Source organism: Lonchura striata, chromosome 3, assembly GCF_046129695.1.
Source record: "Lonchura striata isolate bLonStr1 chromosome 3, bLonStr1.mat, whole genome shotgun sequence".
NCBI classification, from domain to species: Eukaryota; Metazoa; Chordata; class Aves; order Passeriformes; family Estrildidae; genus Lonchura; species Lonchura striata.
Window position 1 is genome coordinate 8,045,202 of NC_134605.1, and position 19,142 is coordinate 8,064,343.

Genomic DNA, 19,142 nt, shown 5'->3' on the forward strand with positions numbered 1-19,142 from the left:
GCTTATCTGAGTGCTTAGGCAAGGTGAATATGGGCACTTTGATTACCTCATCCTCTTTGGAGAAAAGCTGACCCACAGAGAAATCGCAGGGATGTGTGTTTGGTAGTCCTGCTTCTGCCACCTGGAGCTGGCACCAGGGCTTCCAGCCTTTCCTCAGCCCCCAGAGCCTGGGTGGTACCCAGAGCTACCCCCTGCACTTCTCTTCACCATGCTGTAACATGTGGAACCAAAAAGGGATTTCAACCATATTTTGAGAGTGGATAGGACCAGAGTATATGTTCCCATCTGTATTAGTTGTGTACTGTGACGTGGTGAGGCACTGCCACAGATTGCCCAGAGAAGTTGTGGATGCCCCATCCCTGGAAGTGTTCAAGGCTGGGCTGGATGGGGCCCTGAGGCACCTGATCTAGTGTTAGGTGTCCTTGCCCATGGCAGGGGCTGGAACTTGATGATCATTAAGGTTCCTTCCAAGTCAAGTCATTCTATGATTCTAGGATACATTCTTATGATTCTATGTAGAGCAACATTTTAAAATGAATTGGTGGAAAATGCTTACAAAATAAACTGATTAATTAAGGGCCCAAATTACTCTTCCCCTGCACAGCTGCAATTTGCAGTGTGTGGAGGGGAGGATGTGAAGGACTTGAAGGCTGGTTTTATATATATACCTGCCCTGGTTGAGCTCACACTTGGAGCTGTGCCCCTCCTGATCACTTTTCTTCTGCTTGACGCCATCAGCCTGAGTGTTCCCCCTGAGGAAGGCAATACATTTGTGTGGCACACTAAGGAAAGTGAAACTTGCTCCCTGCAGGCAATCCTTTGCTGTAAAGGCTGAGAGAACTCCTCTTAAATGTTTTTCCTGCTCTGTAGTAAATGGTACACAGTCACTGAAGGCCTTGCTCACCTGGCAGAGCCATCCCTGACGTTACCAAGCATGAAGTTATTTCCTGTATGCATGTAGTACCTGCTTAGCATGTCCCCTTATTTATTACCTGCTAGGGTAAGCTAATCCAGTCACAAGGACATTACTATGGGAGCAGCAGCCATTGTGAAATAGGTTGTGTGCTATACAGCTGTGTTATTCTGTCTTTGTGTGACTGGCTTGACTGTCTGGTAACCAAGCTGCTGCTTTCTGTGTGCTGCACATCTCAGGGCTGTTGGGGATGCAGACAGGACAGACAGACTTTCCAGGCCTGTTACATCACTGAGTGCCAGCCTAGGTGTCCCTGTGGAGCCCTGTTCTGGTGCTTTCTTTTTATTAACCTCGCAGTCTACGTGATGTTCTGAAGTAAAGACTGGGTCATTTGTTTGCTTGCTTGATCGATCTGTGGACAAGCAATACTGTTCTCCTCCATCAAATCTGAGAAACAAACAGCTTCTCCTGCTCCCTCAAAACCCCGAAATCCTGAATTCCCTCCTTTCAAACCAGATGGAGAAAGAACTGCCTCAGCATTTAGAAGTAGTTTGAATGGGGATTCTGTTTTGCCTCTTTAAAGACATGGAAGAATCTCTGAATCAGGACTGGAATGAGGCTTGTTTCTCCAGTGTGACTGAAGATTAGGTCCAGAATTTTGTCCCAAGATTTGGTCTGTCCCTCTAGGGTGACATCAACCTGGTAAGTGCAGGTGTACTTTTTTTGTCCTGTGAAGGAAAAAGGAATAGCTGCTTTGTATTATATGGAAAAGGACAGTGTTATGATGCTTAGCTCCCACTGATTTGCAGAAAAATCTTACATTTGGTGCAGGGAAGCCTGTGTAACTTGTCCCTCTCCCACACATGAACCCAGGTGGCTGAGATGAAGCCTATGAAGATGTAGACAGTAAAAGATTTGTTAAAGTATCACATGGCAAGTGTGTATTATGTGTCTGGCTGTTGTGCTGGTGAGGGAGCCAGCAGATGAAGTCCTGAGGGATCAGTTACTGTGTGTGTAGCCCTTCTGCCAAGGCATGACTGGCAGCAACAGCAGCCACAGTCAAGTTTCACCCTGTTTGAAGACCCTGAGCTCAGTGGTCTGTTTTTCCTGGCAGAAACAATTGCCTGAAAAAGCAGAATTTTGTCAAGGCAGGGGAAACAGGAGAGTGTCCAAATAAATAACACCTTGTTCCTTTTTCCTAAAGAATGTCTAAATTAAACACTTGAAACAAAGTTTCCTTAAAATCTATATAAAGATTTTCCTAAAAATCTTTAAAATTTGGAACAAGGCCCCCTCATTCTCTTTCCCTTGCCTCTACAGGCTGTCTATTACTGCTGTACCCTTTATCTGGAGGTATCTGGGAGACTATTCCCCACTGTGTGGCACCTGGGGCCATGGTTTAGTGGCGAACTTGATAGTGCTCAGTTAACAGTGATTCAAGGATCTTAAAGACGCTGTGTCCAATCTAAATGATTCTATGGTGGGGCAGCCTTTGTCCTGTGGTGAAAGTAGCTGCAAACTTTCTGTAGCAGGAGGCAGATGCAGAGTCCCCTAAGCAGAAAGATTCACAGAAGGGTACCAGAAACTAGCCCTAAGACCTTGCCTTCTAGGATGAAGGCTTTGCTAGGTTTTAGTCTGGGTTGGGCTTGAAGGAGAGAGAAAAGAGTGAGCACAGAAACATCAGGAAAAGTAGCAGAAGCAACTATGAAATACTGATGCAAAGAAACAAAGAAACCCACTAAAAGTAGCTTTTGGCAACAGATTTCCTCTCATGCATGGGGAAGCAGGGCACTGCATATTGTCTACAAGTTCTTCAAGGTTTTACTCCTTTCAGTTTCTCTTTGTACATGGGATGACTTGAATGTTTGCATGCAGCTGGTTAATGTGCTCTCTTGATGTTAAGGGACAGGAATGAGAAGGGAGCCAGATGTTGGGAATCAGAGGGAGCATGTTTGGGCTCAGCTGAGCTGAGCTAATTCTGAACGGAAAGGATGGTCGGGTATTGAGGGGAGAAAGGTACAGGGGCTGGGAAGAAACAGGAAGATGGAAGACTGTGAGTAGAAGGTGTGGGGCTGGCTTCTGGGGGCTGGTCCCATCCCAGGAACAAGCACACCTGGCTCTACCACCTCCACTGGTGGGGTGAGGCAGGCTCGGCATCAGCAGCAGGCACGGAGTCAGGCCCTGGTTTCTGTTTTATTTGGGAGTTTTAGAGGCGAGCAGTTCTTTAATCCATACATTCTATTGCTGTCCTTTTTCATCCTTCAGAGATTAGGAGAAATGTAGTCTGGGCAGAGAGCTCACCCAAAATCAGCCCTGTGCGTGACTGTGCTGCACGAGCTGCCCGCACCAGGTACTCACTGGGTGACACCTCCTGCCTGCATGAGATAAAGTTTGGTGGCAATGCTGTGGCGGGGTCAGGGATGTAACCCTGCAGGCATTTAACATCCTGGAAGCTTGATGAATGCTGAAGGGAACACTGAGGTGCTTTAGCTCACTGCCATTTTCACTTCTCATGCATCTAATGTGTGGAAGCATGCCGTGAATGCACAAAGAGGAATATTTAATAGCGATGATGTAATCCCGTGGCGCTGGCTCGCTGCTCTCTGGCGTTATTCAACACATCTTCCTCAGCAGAATGATGGTAGTGAAATGAGATTTTACTAAAAGAGAGCAGCTCAGTGTATCGTTAAACATTCAGAGCAACGTCTCCATTTCCTTTCTAATGCTGTGGTGCTGAAAACACATCCCATCTCAAAAGTGAATGTTTAACTACAAATGTAATTTGTGAGAAAATAATTCCTTTTTCTTGGTTTTTTTGGTGGGTTTTTTTTGTTTTGTTTTTTGTTTTTTTTTTGTCTTTGAAATCTGCTGAAAGCATACATATGAGCAGCCTTTCTTCCAGGGTTTCAATTTTCTTTTTCTTTCAAGAGAGCTGCATAAGAAAGTTGTTTGAGTGATTTCTCCCCAGCTATTCTGTTGAGCGATTCTTAATTACCCTCAGCATTTGAAAAGTGAATTGTACTCTTATATAATCAACATTAATAATTCAGCTTAGTTCAAGAAAGCTTATTGCAGCTAGTTCTTTGATGCCAGAAAACCTTTACTAAAGCATTCTTTCACAATTTAATTCATAAACTCTTAATAAAGTCAGTCCAGCTAAAGTATTTTAACCTGACTCCTACAGTTAAAAATGTAGCCGAAATTATTTCAGGTGGGCTGTGGTTAATAGGTATTGTAAATTTTAGTAGAAATGTACTTTTTTCACTCTGTTTCTGAATCTCAAGATTGTTGTCCTTGGAAGAACAGAAATCATATGTATGGAAACACACTTTTTCTTCCTCTTTTTCTGTTGCCTTTCTTTTTTTTCCTAGCTGCCCTCTCTGGTGGAAATGCTGCCATCTGACGTGATTGGCATAAACAGAGGTGAACAGGGAGGGTATTCTTTATACCAGGAGCATGAAAGGTCAGGCAAGATTTCCAGAGTAACTTCCCATCACACTGAGCCATTCCAACCCCCTGTTACAGAGCCAGCACAGTTACTGGGAGATAATGATGGAGATAATGATCTCGTGCTCTTTTATTAAGGTAATAGTGGAAAGAACGCACTGACTGACTGGCCCTATGAAAATTGCAATGTAGAGAAACTCCAGGAAAATAGAAATCATTTTCTAGCCTCCACCATTCTATGATAGACAAGGCTCTCCATAGGAGTGAGTTTTATCAGGTTTGATGGTGCCATGCCAACAGAAGTGTCGATGTTTACCTCAGCATGGCCCATGACACCAGGGAACTTCTAAAAGCAGTTATTTCCTTAACACCACTGTCCTTTCTAAGAGCAGCTACTGGAGGAGGATGAATGGATTGCTGTCAATAATATGCCCAAATTTAATGTGTTTTTTTTATTTTGCTTTCTTCTACACCTGATAATTTCAGAGGTATGAAGGTGAGTATTTGTATTCTGATGATGTGGCAGGAAGAAGTTGGAGGTACAAAAGGGAGCTGGCAAGCTGGAGTCCTTAGAGATCCAACTGCCCATTTCCTACAGGGTGCATATGCCAAGGATACCTGTTGAGATTCTCACTGGTGAGAGAAAGAAAAAGAGCTTTCTTTTTCCATTCAGTCCTTTATAGTTAGTACCAATATTTTCAAAAGATGGGAGAGTCAAGGGAGATATTTGCTATTTGAGCACCTGCAAAAATAGTCACTCTAAAATATACAAGAAGAACAACAAAAAAGAGGAACATTTCTGAAAGGAAAACAAAAGGGTTGCCTCTGCCTGAAATGCCTAATCCTGCAAATGTATTTTGTGGGAGTACCATCATTCCTTAGAGGTATCATAAAATTCAGCTGTTGGAAGCATTTTTACCTTATCTGTGGAAAATTATAGTTTTGGTGAACAGTTCTTCACCCTTTCCATTTCAGGACTCTAAATAGCATATTCACTCATGGCTGTTGAGAGAAGTAATTCCTATAGGCAGAAACACCCTCTTTGCATTTCTCAGCCTTTCCATCTCTCAGACTGAGACAGTATTTGCAAATCCTGTAGATGCATTGAGAAGATCACTGGGTTGTAAAGTGCTGTGATACATCAGGATGTGAGATCCTGCAAAAGAAGAAAATACTTTGATTTTTCTTCTTTGCTCCTGTAATATGCCCATGGGTGCTCCTGCTTCAGTGCTATCTTGATTCTGGGAGTCTTGTCACTGCTTAAAAAAAGTAGTGTTTTTTTCAGACTTGATCACTTACCTGCCTTCAAAAATTTGTGATTGCACATTTTGGGTTTGAAATACATTTGACTGGCATTGAGGAAATGGTAGTTTTGTAATAATACATGAAAATGATCTTTGCAGTTAACACAGAGGCAGAGGTAGCACACAGCAACCTAGTGAAGACAGTAGACAATTGACACTTGGGTTTCCAGCTGAAGTAAACACACATAGTACAGACCAGGTGCTCCCAGAATCTATGGGGACCCAACTTCCACAGCCCAGTTAACACCACAGTTTGGAGTTCCCATCTCCTCCCTGCACTGTGCTCTCTACTGCTGTGTTTAACTATATGCCAGGTTTTAAAGTGGATCATTTGCCAGCTGAGCCATTTACTTCAGTCGCTCAGAAATGGCTGTTTGTGTTGTCCCCAGTGAGGTGGAAACCATTTGAGAGAAGGCTGGAGCTCACTGGTGGCAGGCAGAGAATTTCTGACTTAGCCAGGGTGGGATGGTCTTGTACACCTTTTCATAGTGGGTGACCAAAATAATTTTTTTTCTGCTCAAAATCAGGTGGCAGAGACTCGAGCTGGGGTCCCACACATGTCAGGGCAGCATTCCATGCAGCAGTGTTGGGAAACACTGAGTATTACCCAGTTTAGCCATGCTCTTCTTTCTACCGGGACATTTGTTATCAAGTTTTTGAGAGTTCATTAGCTGTGTTGTAGTGACCTAGGTATTAAATATTACTGTGATTTTTTGGCTTTTAAAAGAGTCTAGAAAAATGTTTATTATAGGCTGTGTAATGGTGTTCATTTCGTGTTCATCTATTCAGCATTATGCTTCATTAGCTGCAGGCTTGTTGGATGACGACATGTAATCAATCAATCATGTACCATTTGTGGTTATTCTGCTCATAAAGCCAGATTTATTTGTTTTGGTATCCAAACTGGAATGCATTTTTCTTGTGCTTTTCCAGTGCTGAGCCGTAGATAAGGCCAGTTGTTAGTCTCTGAGAGATCTGTCTGCTCAGAAACCGTGCGAAGAAAACAAACTGCCTCCTTAATTAGAAGGCTGTGGCTGCTCCTGATTTGAATGACTACATGTCCTCTTTCTCTCACATTAATACATTATTACTCACATGAGAAGTCAGATTATTTTCGGTGGGAATTCCTAGTTAGTGCTGTGTGGGTGGACCCAGCAGGAAACCCTGTGGTTGTTGCTGGTTATCTTTGCAAAGTAGTCTTGATGGAGGCCCTGTGGCCTTCGGGAAAGGATGAAGTGCCATTTGGAGCTCTGGCAATGGTACTGGGGAAGCCCTGGGGTTCCCACATCCAGTGTGAATTTGGAGGAATGGCACTGTAAGCCCTTTTTTAAAAATGAAATATTAGTCATTCCTTATGGCTACATCTTGTGAATAAAAAAAAAGTGTGGCGTAGGGTTCAGGAGAAAAGAAGGAGGAATGGTAAGGTCACACAGACTAAAGATGCAAGTTAGGAAAATTGCTATTACTCCAAGAAATCCCTCTGATCCATAAAATACAAAAGTTTTTACCTACTCCTTCGCATGGTGAATTTATTTCCCTGGACACATGACATTTTTTAGGGTTGGAAAATCTGAGTGCAAATCAGGAAGGAAGCTGTTGGAGTTCCCTGCAACAGGCAAAACCAAAGGTAATTGTTCGCTCTGCATGAGCATGAGCTAATCCAGAGCCTGTGCCTCATTTCAGTCCTTACTGGCCAAGAGCAGCTGTGAATAGACAGAAAATGATACAGTGCTGCAGCCAGGGCTTGGGCTATATGGGCAGTTCATCATCAGCTCAGAGAGAGCTGCTCTTCTTCTGCCGTGGAGCTGCATTCTTAGTGCTGCTTTTTGCAATCTTGTGACTTTTTCTTTGTGCTGAATAACAATTAATTATTTTGTTAAATCCATGTAGAGATACATAGAGTCCTCACTGCTCAAGAGTCATATGATGTTGAGCAAAAAGCCAACAATTTTGCTGCTGGAAGATGGGGCTGTGAAATACAGCATTATCATCTGAAGCAAATAGCCCCTCTGGTTTTCTATTTATGTACATGCACACATGACCTCTTTTGACTTAGAAGTGTAGTTGAAAAGAGAAATCCATTTGCTATTATTTGAATTTCAGTCATGCCTACAGAGAGAGTCCCTTAAGGATAAACGTGGTAGCAGTCACTACCTAAAAAGTAAAATTGAAGTAGTGGTCAAGTTGAGTGGGGACAAGTGGGAGATAGAGTTGTTTCAGGTGAGAGGGAAGAGGTAAAATAAGCAAGGTCTCCAGAGTTGTGCCTGGCAGGAGATCTGCTAGGCCATCATGCCTTCCTAAGATGTGGTTCACCTGTTCTGCAGCCAGTCCATGGGATCTCTTAAACTGTGAAGGTCAGCTTCTGCACCAAAGGTGGCAGGGACTAGAGCTGGGGTCTCACACATGTCAGGGCAGCATTCCATGCAGCAGTGTTGGGACACGCTGGGTATTATCCAATTTAGCCATGCCTCAGCCCTGTGCTACATTCATACCACACTGGTCAGCATGACACAGGAATATTTCGGGTATGTGGGGGAGAAAGGGGAACAACACATGGGGGCATGACATGGGATGTTGCTTTCCACTTTGATCCAGCATCCCTGGTTTCTTTCATTTTTTGCTCTGGTATGGTATTTACACCTCTGGGTGGGTGGAAATGGCAGCTTCATGTCTTAATCAGCAGCTTAATCCTGATGGTTTTGAAAAGTCCTTGGTGTGCACAGTGATAGACAGGTGTAAAATCATCCTAACAGTCATCCATTGGCTGTCTGGAGAAAAGAAATGCTCCATTTTATCCATAGTTGTGTTAGTTTACAGAGAATCTCTGTGGTTCAAAGAGTAACCATTGCTCCATCTGATCAAGAAACTGGAAAATGTCCCTAGTAGCAGCATGGGCTTGGTCAGGAGACTGGAAGGTATAAAATTTACTATGTAAAGACACCTGTGTGATACACAGACACACAGGCCCACCATTTCCCCCAACTTTTGACCAACTCTATTGATGGGAGCTGACCACAAGTGAATGGGACAAAGTTTTTGGCTCTTCCTGTGCGTGTTTTGCTCAGCTCCATTGGAAAAGCTTCTGTGAGCTATTTGCTGCTAATCATTCTCAAGCAACGAATGAATGGAGAAGAATCTTACTAGAATGATTTAGTGTTCGTCACACATAATAAATGAATAGATTTATTCATGGGCAGTCACACATCTCTGGCTAATCCTCTTGAAGGTCACTTGTACCAGTCACCAGCCTCTCATCACAGCTACTGCAGTGGAGAGCAATGTCTTGAGGATTGGGAACTGTTTAAAAAAGTGGGATCATCTGTCCACCACTTTGGGTTTGTTCTTCACCCTGATTCCTACAGCTCACATCATCAAGCACCAGCAAAGGGAAGACCAGAAACAGATTAAAATGCACTAGCACTGTTTGAATTATTAAATCCTCTCAGCCCAGAAAGAAAGAGCCATCAGTGCTAATCATTCTCTAGGGAAGTCAAAGCAGAACAGTTTGTTCTGGGATGTCCTCTCAAGCCCAGATATTACACTAACCAGGTTGCAGGGTATCTGCAACAACTTCCTCTTGGTGCAAAACCATCTGACTGGAGGAGAACTGGATTGCAACATATTATTAGCAGTTTTATTATGTGCTACTTCGAGTTCTTTAAAAAAATCCCCTGATTTGAATTTTGTGTTGTAATTTCCTTCCTCAGTTCCTGAGTCACACAACACCAGAGAATAACAGCAATGTGACCTCACCAAGACACATCCAAGGAAATGAGGCTATAGTAACGATACTTGGTGTACTTGGGCACTGCTCACTCCCCGAGACTAAAAGAGGCTTAAACTGTGTTACCACCCACCTCTCACAGCTACAGCAGAGTCTGATGGTGTCTGTTCCCTGCCTGAGTGGGTCGGAGAACCACAGGAAGTGGTAAATGTATATGGATCATTTGCAGTGTACTAAAATTATACCTTGTGTTTAGCCTAAGGGAGCCCAGACTGTGTCACCCACCCAAGGGCATACTGCTGCCAAGGTGTACCTGAGATCTGCAGGCACAGGGCTGAGAGCTGTGGATAGTGACACAAGTAATATGTTGTCCCAGCTTGACAAGAATTTTCCCTGCCAAGGGCTCTGTGAGTCATATGATGAAGACAGGTACAGAGCTGCTAGAAAAGGCCATATTTCTTTCCCATTTTCCATTGGTGTGAGGTGATCAAACCACTTGAATGGCACAAAGCAACTAGAGGCAAATCCTCCCTTCCCTTCCCTTCCCTTCCCTTCCCTTCCCTTCCCTTCCCTTCCCTTCCCTTCCCTTCCCTTCCCTTCCCTTCCCTTCCCTTCCCTTCCCTTCCCTTCCCTTCCCTTCCCTTCCCTTCCCTTCCCTTCCCTTCCCTTCCCTTCCCTTCCCTTCCCTTCCCTTCCCTTCCCTTCCCTTCCCTTCCCTTCCCTTCCCTTCCCTTCCCTTCCCTATTGGTCCCCTTACTCTAAAAAGAGTATCTTTAATTAATCTTAATTAAAGATACTGAGTATTCTGGTTTGACAGCAGCCCCCCATAGATATTTGGACAAGGAGAATGGAGTAAGTGGTGCCTATTTACAGCACAGGGGCCTTAGTCTTCACTGACAGCACTCCTGTTGTCTGTGTTCCAGAAGCCTGCTCAGAGGGGTGAACCTGAGGCCCTGGGACTCCATGAATCATTGTGGTTATCCACTTCTTTTCACTCTGGATTCACTCTGGAGCAAATCCAGATGACTGTGAACAGCTGTTATCTATTCCAGGAGTCTTGGTACACTGACATTCTGTGCTTCAGAAAGTAAATACAGGGGTGTTGGCTCATGTGTCTTATTAAGGATTGAGTGAGTGTACCTTGAGGGGAATGAAAAATGTAAAGGCAAGAAACATCATTCTTGCAGAGGCTGTGCTTAATCCACTAAATTATTCTGTTCTGTGGATTAAAGTCAGCTCCCAGAAATCTCCTCTCCTGGAAAATTTTCCCAGATGTCCTGGGGAGACTTCAAGCATGGGGGTTACTGATTTGCCTCCTGTCCTGCCTCTGGGAGTGTCATGAGTGCTGTACTGGTGAGTCCAAAATGCAGGCAAATTTCAAAGGGCCCATGTTGCTGCTCTGCAAGATTTATTTTTGGCAGGCTGTTAATAAATAAAAGGACAGTGAAAATACAGGTCACAGAATACAGCAGTATTCATTCCTGTTCTTCTCCACTGGGCTCAGTGGAGTGATGCTAATTTGGCCTCTTTCTCCTTCCTCTGCAGCCTTCCATCTCAAAACCACTTTTGCTCACATTCAGGTTGTAGGGACGTGGGAGTTAAATTTGCTCAGTTGGCAGCTCTGAAACCTGACAACCCCTTCAGAACCAGAACCGAAACCTCCTTCTCTGTTTCCTCCTACAGATTCCTGTTTTCAGCCGTGGGGAACAAACCCCTGTGCATTTAAATTTTTTTTTCCCTCGCAAGAAAGACACCTTCCCTGCCCAGAAAGTCCTAATGATACTAAAGCAGGCAAGGAGCTCAATGCCTCGAGTCCTGCTGTACACACAGACCTTGACTGATGTCAGCCAAGCTGATCCCTGCAGCTGTGCTTCAGAGGCTTAGCTTGTTGTTATCAGGGTCCAGCAGGCAAATGGCACCCTGAACTTGGCTGCTGCTCAGCTCCAACTCTTAAAATCCTCTTTCTCACCTACCTCCAAGTTAAAACAATTCCAGCTCCATGCTAGTTAGGAGTGCAGGAGGAGGAGATGAGAAGTTTGGAAGTAGGCTAGACTGTTTCTTCTTACAATGTTTAATTACCCTCTGGAAGTGCCCTCATTGTGCTAAGTCACATCACTGTTGTTCAGCTTTCCCATGGCACCTGGCTGATCCTTCTGCATCAGTGGCACTGTCCTTCCTTCCTGCTTCCCTCCTTGCCACACCGTGCCATTGTGACTTCATTTGCTATCAGATATTCTGGTTGTTGCCTCTGCCTCCCAAAATCCTTCATCCTGTGGTATTTTATTATATGGTACAGTAAGAGAGGAGACAAGGTGAAGGAAGAAGTGAATTTTGGCAGCATTATACCAGACTTTGGTAGGAAGGGGTGATGGCAGAAGCCCAGGTGGAAGAAAAATGTAGAACAATGGGACAGAGAGAAGGAAAAGGAGAAAGTAATGGTAACCTGCCACAGAAGTGACAGATAGCAAAATCAAGTAGGGTCAGTCTTACAGTGCAGGCAATTATTCTGCCAGTAAAGATATGAGAGCAACTAATAGAATCTTTTGCCCCAGGGTTTATTTCTTCTTATTTATATCACCATTACCGAGAGAGACACGACATTGCAGAACAATTGCTCACTACATTTTGGGAGCATGGAATGGTGAGTTGCTCTGAGGAGGAGGAAGAATCCTGAAGTGGGTTATGAAAAATTGGCTTTTTTCAGCCTGAGTGAAGGAAAAATGTGATTGAAAGAGTCTTAAGTGGACACAATAACTAATTCAGGATAATGATGTTGAAAGAAGCACTGTTTTTCCAAGTGATTTTCGTAATGAAGGAGGCAAATCCATGCTCCTGGAATCTCTTACTTAGAAACCTTCTAAATCATCTATTACTGACAATGATCTTGGTTTTGCTTATTTTAATGAGGCATCTCCTGGTGAATGGTTGGGTTTTGTTTTATCTCCTTCTTTGCTTTCATGGAAGAATGGTCTAGATTTTTCCATATATTCAATTTTGCATAGGAAAATTGTTATTTACTTATGGTTATTAAAGAAATTCCTCTGAGATTTCAGGGTGGTAACTGAGAGCCTCTGATTTCTATTTTGAACAGGGAGGAGCCAAGAATATTTCAGATATTCCTCAGCCCCCAGGCAGCATAAAACATCAGATTAACAATGTACTGGGGATATTAATGGAGAAGCTGGAGAGTGCAGACAAGCCCTGCACTCATTTCTAACACTGTTTGGGCATTCATTAAAACACTTTGTGCAAAAATGAATTCTTCTAGGATGTCGTAGCTGGTGTCGTTCTTCCTAAAGACTGGATCTGTTGACCACATGAAGCCATGGGGCAGCTGGACCACCCATAACTCTGTATCCTTTCTGATCATTTTGTTATTTACTAGAGGGTAAATTTTTCTGTGCTAGTGTGTAGGAAGTCCATTCTTCTCCAGACAATTTTGCAACTGTCTCTTTGCAGAAATGATACCAGCTGTAAAGTCATTTGTTCAGATTTGAAGTAATGCCATGAAAGAAGAAGCTTTATCAGCTGTTGACAAACCCCTCTAAGTCAATACAAAACCAGTTCTAAGTTAGTATGGACTAACTAATGTAAGAAAACTAAGAGCAATGCTGAATTTCCAAAAACCAAGTTCTCTCAGAACTGTGCTTTGGAAAGGATGCCTGTCTGCCCCAAGTGCATGTCCAGTTTGGGGCGTTTCTTAGGCATCTCTTTTTCAGGATGAAACTTGATTTTTCAGGTGCTGAGTCTCAGAAGCTCTCATGGACTCCTGGTGGAACTTGCAGTCCAGGCAGAACATGTTGAGTGATGAGGTTCTCTTTTTCTCACACTTTCCAAAGTTATCACATCTGGTTTTAACGCTCAAGCATTTAAGTACTTTTCACTGAAGAGTGCAAGAGACCACCCAGAATATCCACCAGCCCAGTGCTTAGGAAACTCATCTGGCTCTTTTGGCATGATTCCTTTTCTCTGTTTCTGATTTTGAGGAGAAATTAATCTGAAGCTGGAAGCTGGAAGAATATGATCAAATCTTACTGTGACAAACAGCATCCAAACATTGTAATGAAGAAGGGGCATGGCAAGTTTTGGTGATGGCAAGGAAATCAGAAGTTTCTTTCCTGCAGGGATTGCTCAAGTCTTACCAACAATAGCTGAAATACTGTAACTCTGCTGCAAAAGGCAGTATGTAAATGTCCTTGCAGCTATACCATAAATCAGTAAATTACTGCCCAGTGTTAGTGACCTGGCTTCACAGGTCACTAAACAGTTGATTCTGGAAATGAAGACATGTCAAGGTGGCCAGATTGGTATAATGAATTAGTGCAAAGAGGGAAACTTGATCTCTGTGGGTCTGAGATGTGGCAGTTGGGCCAAGATTCATAGAATCAGAGAATTAACTAGGTCAGAAAAGACCTTTGAGATCATCATGTCCAAGCTATGATGGAACATGACCTTGTCAATGGTCCATGACACTGAGTGCCACATCTAGTCTTTTCTTAAAGGCCTCCAGGGATGGTGACTCCACCACCTCCCTGGGCTGCCTATTCCAATGTCCAATCACTCTTTCCGTGGATAACTTCTTTCTAATCTCCAGCCTAAGCCTCCCTTGATGCAGTTTAACACTGTGTCCTCCTGTCCTGTCTCTGGTTGCCTGGGGGAACAGACCAACCCCTCTCTGTGCACAGGAGGCTCCCTGATAGAACAGGCAGAGGAATTAATGTTGCTATGCTGAAATGCAGCTTTACCATCTGCAGTCCCCTACAGTGGGAGAAAGCAAATGGTGTGGTGTAAGGAGAAGTCATGTGCTGTGTTGAAGATGATCTGTACTGGCTCCTGCACTGTTCTTCCCTTTCTCCAGCTTTCCTTCCTGTAAATCACTCCTGCACACATTTCACACCTACCCAATATCTATGGAAATAATTAAAACTTTGGAGAGGAAGCGTTTCCTGTGATAAATTGTTACTTGAGCACTGTGGAAAATTGACAACAAATTGCCTCAGACAGGATTAGGGATCCCTGGTGAGGGACTGTGCAGAATCTTGAGAGACACCTGCCACCCCCGCAGCTCCTCCAGCATCCCTGCCCCTCGCAGCATGTGGAGCATGCTGTGGAGCAGCATGAAAGCAGCTTAGCAAAACAGAATAAATGTTGTGTGAGGCTGGAAGGACTCACTGAGCACCAGCCAGTGTCAGAGCAGGGTCATTGCTGGCTGTGTCCGTGCAGGTTGAGGTGCTGGCCAGTGCTGTTGAACGGGAATATTGATTTTGCAGGCTAAGTAAAAAAATGCCATTGACATTGAGTTATGCTTTCTACACCTATAGCAGTGACAGACCTTCATTTTCTTTTTTTAAAATCTACTTTCTAAGTCAGAGTGTTGGGAGCCTGAAGGAAACTCTACATGAAGACCAACAAGACTATGTGTGGGGAGAGCAGCTAATTTCCTCACACTACCAGCCTCTAAGTCCAGCTTTATGCACTTGTGTTTAGCCTTCTCTAAACCAGCAATGCTGAATTTGGATTTTTAAGCCTTTTTCCCCCTTCTCTTCTCAGCACTGAGCTCTTCCAGAACAGAATCCCACTGTTTGTGTTGGATGCATCTCCTTTATGAAGTGAGACATGCTGTAGCAAAATTTATTAGACTGCAACATAGAGAGGGTTATTCCCTTGGTAGATGTGAGTTCATATAACCAAGCAAGAGCTGGAAAGCAGTGGCACTATCTGCAGCTTAATAGCAGCCACCTGAACCCTGGAATTACTAGCCACATGAGGCTCTCAGGGAAATAAAGGCTCATTGGCCATCCTTGTCACAGCTGTGACGAGCCAAGGTGTTTTAAACCACTGGCTTGCTCATCCTTGACTATTTGCAGTATCTCGGTGTTGGAGCTTGTAACCAAGGCAAGTGAGCAGTCTGATCCTACTGAAACTTTCTGCTGGTACCAAGTAAGATGTTTTTGATGTTTATGGGCTTGTTGTGATCCTGATGATTTCAAAACCTGCTGGTGCATCCATGTTTTTTATCCCAGATGAAAAAAAAAAAAAAAAAAACCAGTGAAAATCCTCTGTCTTCTGCAGTGGTTCTCTCAAGCCAAAATCTGCTTGTTTTGGCTGGGTTTTACCTCTGCAGCCAGAGAGGTCCTTGAATGCTGGCCTGGCTGTGGGAGGGCAGTAAGTGGTGTTGGGAGGGGGTTGATTCCTGCAGTCCATTTGGGCCTGGAGAGTGAAGCTTGGATTGGCATTGTGATGTGCAAACAGTTACAGTGTGTGATGGCTTTGTGATACAAGGCCCTATTACCAACCATTTTCTCCTTGCATTGTAGTTTTTAAATGTTAAAGGTCTGTTGCTATTAGGTTTAACTGGATGCATGGCTAATGTCTTAGAAAACTTGGGGACAAAATTACATCTTCACCTGCTGAGCCTCTATTTTAAGTGCTTAGTGTAAATTGCTGGGGCATGTGCAGCCAAATCTGGAGCTTTGTTTTCTTTCAACAGTGCCAAACTAATGCATTTGAGTGTGTTATGTGTGAACTGTGGTTATTTACTTCTGTTGAACAGATTTTGCTTCGCTTTCCTTGCTCTGTAATGCTTCTGTCTTGTTTAATTAGCAAACCAAAGTCACCTTGGGTGCAGTGTAAACAACCCAGTCTGTGTAGGGGTTGACAAATCTGCCAGGTTTTTCTGGGGTTAGTAATTACTTGGTTTTAAAGTTTGTTAGAGAGAGAGAGAAATGCTACTAATAATTTTAAAAAGTTGTCTGTACCAACCAGAGGCTTTTGCTGCCCCCTCTGAGAGCTGGAGGGCCGAGATGACAGTGGAGGCTGCTCTGAGGGTCCCAAGTTTGTTGTTCTTCCATATAATAATAATAATAAATATTAATTTAAAAAAATCTCCTGAAAGCTATCAGTGCAGTGGACTAAACCTGGTGTTTGGGCCTCGTGGCTTTGCTCTCTGGTATCTATCTGGGCATGGATGCCAAGAGTAGTGTTTCCTTGACTTTCTATCCTGTCACTGGTGGATTTTTCTGGAGTCTGATGAAGTTGATCTTGCTCTGCCTTTGGCTCAGTGAAGAGACTGAATATTCCTTTTGCTCTTCCCTCCCTCCAATATGGCTGTGTTTTGGTTGGGTCTTTTTGGTTGTTGGGTTTTTTTTTTTTCTTCTTCTTCTTATTGGAAGTTGCTGGGGCTTAGTATTTGTGGGAGCATTTAACTTATTTATATTAACTTATTTATAACTATTCAATGGGTTCAAAACTGACTCTGGAAATATGGAAGAGTTGAAAATATGGGAATTAAGACAAACTAAAAATTATGTTGACATGCTATTGGGTACCAGTGGGAGGTAATATCTGAGGGTCATTTGTACTTCTGCATTGCAGAAGTCTCAGCAGAAATACATTGGCCTCTGTAGTGAAGAGCTGGATCTGCTGGTGTTGGCCTCTGTGATGAGTATGTGAGATGGAGGAAGACTCTGCAGATAAATCTCCTGTAAGTTAATTTTTGTTAGGGTGTTTTGGAGCTCTTGCCAGGTCCTGGATCCCATTAGTCCTCACTGAGCAGTGGGCACAGACGTGTGATGGATCTGTGTGTGTTTTAACCAAAAAAACAAGAAATACACTTGTAACGTTTTGGAAGAGGGCCACAAACCCAGGGCTGGGGTTACAGAGGATGCCTTCTTGTGGTGAAACCCAGGAACCCAGCCCTGACAAAAAGAACAGAAGTGAAGGGGTGATGGATGTTAACTGGGCGGAAAGCAGTGAGGAGAAGGTAGAATAAGGGCCAGTACCTGGAAGCTGAATTCAGCAGAGTGGACATCTGGCACAAAGAGATAAGAAAGCAATTGTCCATTGGAATCAGCTGCCATGGAAATTGTGGACATTTTATCTTGTTCTCAAATCATGAGTACCTGCCTAGCTGGAGGATGAATTTTAGCTTAATCTGTCTTTGGAAATCAAAATCAGTGTATCTGTCGGGGAAGTCTGAGAATTTTTATAGGCTTAAGGTAAATGCCATGAGCTGATGGCACAGCTGGATTGTGACAGGCAATTGTTCTATAACAACCTGACTCCTGTTCTGCTGTTAGCATGGGGTGGCTGCAGTTACTCCAGAATCTGGTTCATGGTAGCAGGATGTTCATGGAACACAGAGTGCAATGTCTTCCACAGCAAAAAACTCTGCCATGTTTTTAAATCTGTTTCTGCAGTGTAATACCTCTTGTACTGACAGCAAATGAAGCTTTAGCTAATCAATAGATTCTGCCAAAAATCTGTATTTATGAATTACAAGCTTGCAGTCTTATGATCAAATTTTCAATTGGAACAATGCAGACTTTTAGAGTGGTTTGTATCTGAAAGTCCTTATGTCTGAAGGAGGAAGATGTAGACCAGAGAAGCACAAGCATTCAGGTCAATTCATCATGTAGTTCTTGCTTCTCTTCCCAAAAGAAAAATGGGGAAATTGAAAACATGTTAACATTTGCAAAGGATTTCTGGTTTTGTTTTTCTTGCTTTGAAAATACATGTTCACTGCAATTTAAAAGAATTAACTTCAGTAAAATTTTCCTTTTGGTGTTTTGCAAAACTTTCATTTCATCTGGAGATTAGGATTTCTGTTTTAATAGCTTTATCTGAGAAAAGGATTAAACTATTGTTTGGGGAGAGTGTTTCCAGATCTTGAAAATGAAGAAATCGGGTGTTTGAACTGTTTTATGTCTAGTTGTCATTTTAATTGCTGTCAATTTCTTAAAACAATTTCTTAAGGTTTTTTTCTTTTCTAAAAATAAAACTATTACTGGGGAAGGGACCTGATAAGGAGGATATTTGTCTTGGCATAGGCTACTTTTGATTCTGAAGTGCTGAAGAGTTACTTGGCAGGGCTTTGTTGCATTTTCACAAAACTGAGATAAATATGGCCCAAGTATTGGTATGTTGTGCTCTCAGATGGGTTTACTTTAATTGTAACATCTTTTTTTTCCCCTGGTTTAATCAGAAAAGAGATGATAAAGAATGTTTTGGAGTAGATCAAAGTCTGTCACGCTACATAGTCTGGAAAAAATATAAAGAACAAAATTAAGGTCTGTTAGTCCTGGCTTTTTTAAGAGTGGTTTGGCAGGAAAGCTTATTTACATAGGGAATGGGGTTTGTGGTGTTGGATTCAAATGGCTTTCATGCCACCTGTGACGATTCAGTCTAAGAGCAGGCTGCTCTTGGAGCAGTAAAGGTTCATTTGATTGCATCCCTTGGTCATGGCACCAGCAGGGTTGATGAAGTCTCTGTGAAACCCTGGATGGATTTGAGCAGGGAGCATCCCCTGGCCTTTGGCAGTGTTGGCTGCCTTTCAGCAGGACTGAGAAAAGGCAGGGCTTGGAGGTGCGCTGGAGAAAAGAGTCTTTGTGCATCAGGCTCTGGCTTCAGATAAAATATCCTCCTCCTGATGTTAAAGTTCCCTTGCCTAGTGTGGGCTTCATCAGCAAGGAAGCTGTCCACCACAAACCTCCTGCAATCCTGATTTCAGATGGTGGCAGGTGGTGAAATAAAAGATAGTGCCAGTGGAGGCTGTGGTTAGAAACAACCATGCTGACAAGCCGTGGATGGCAGGAGGGAGTTTGCCCTTGGTCAGGAGGAATCAAATTAAGTTGTAAAATATTGAAGCAAATAAACTGAGTGTACAGAATCTTTCCCCAGAATGATCTGTCCTGTGCTGTACAGCGTTGTTACCCCCTGGACCTGCTCCCATCTGCCTGCTGAGGAGCTGCCCTAC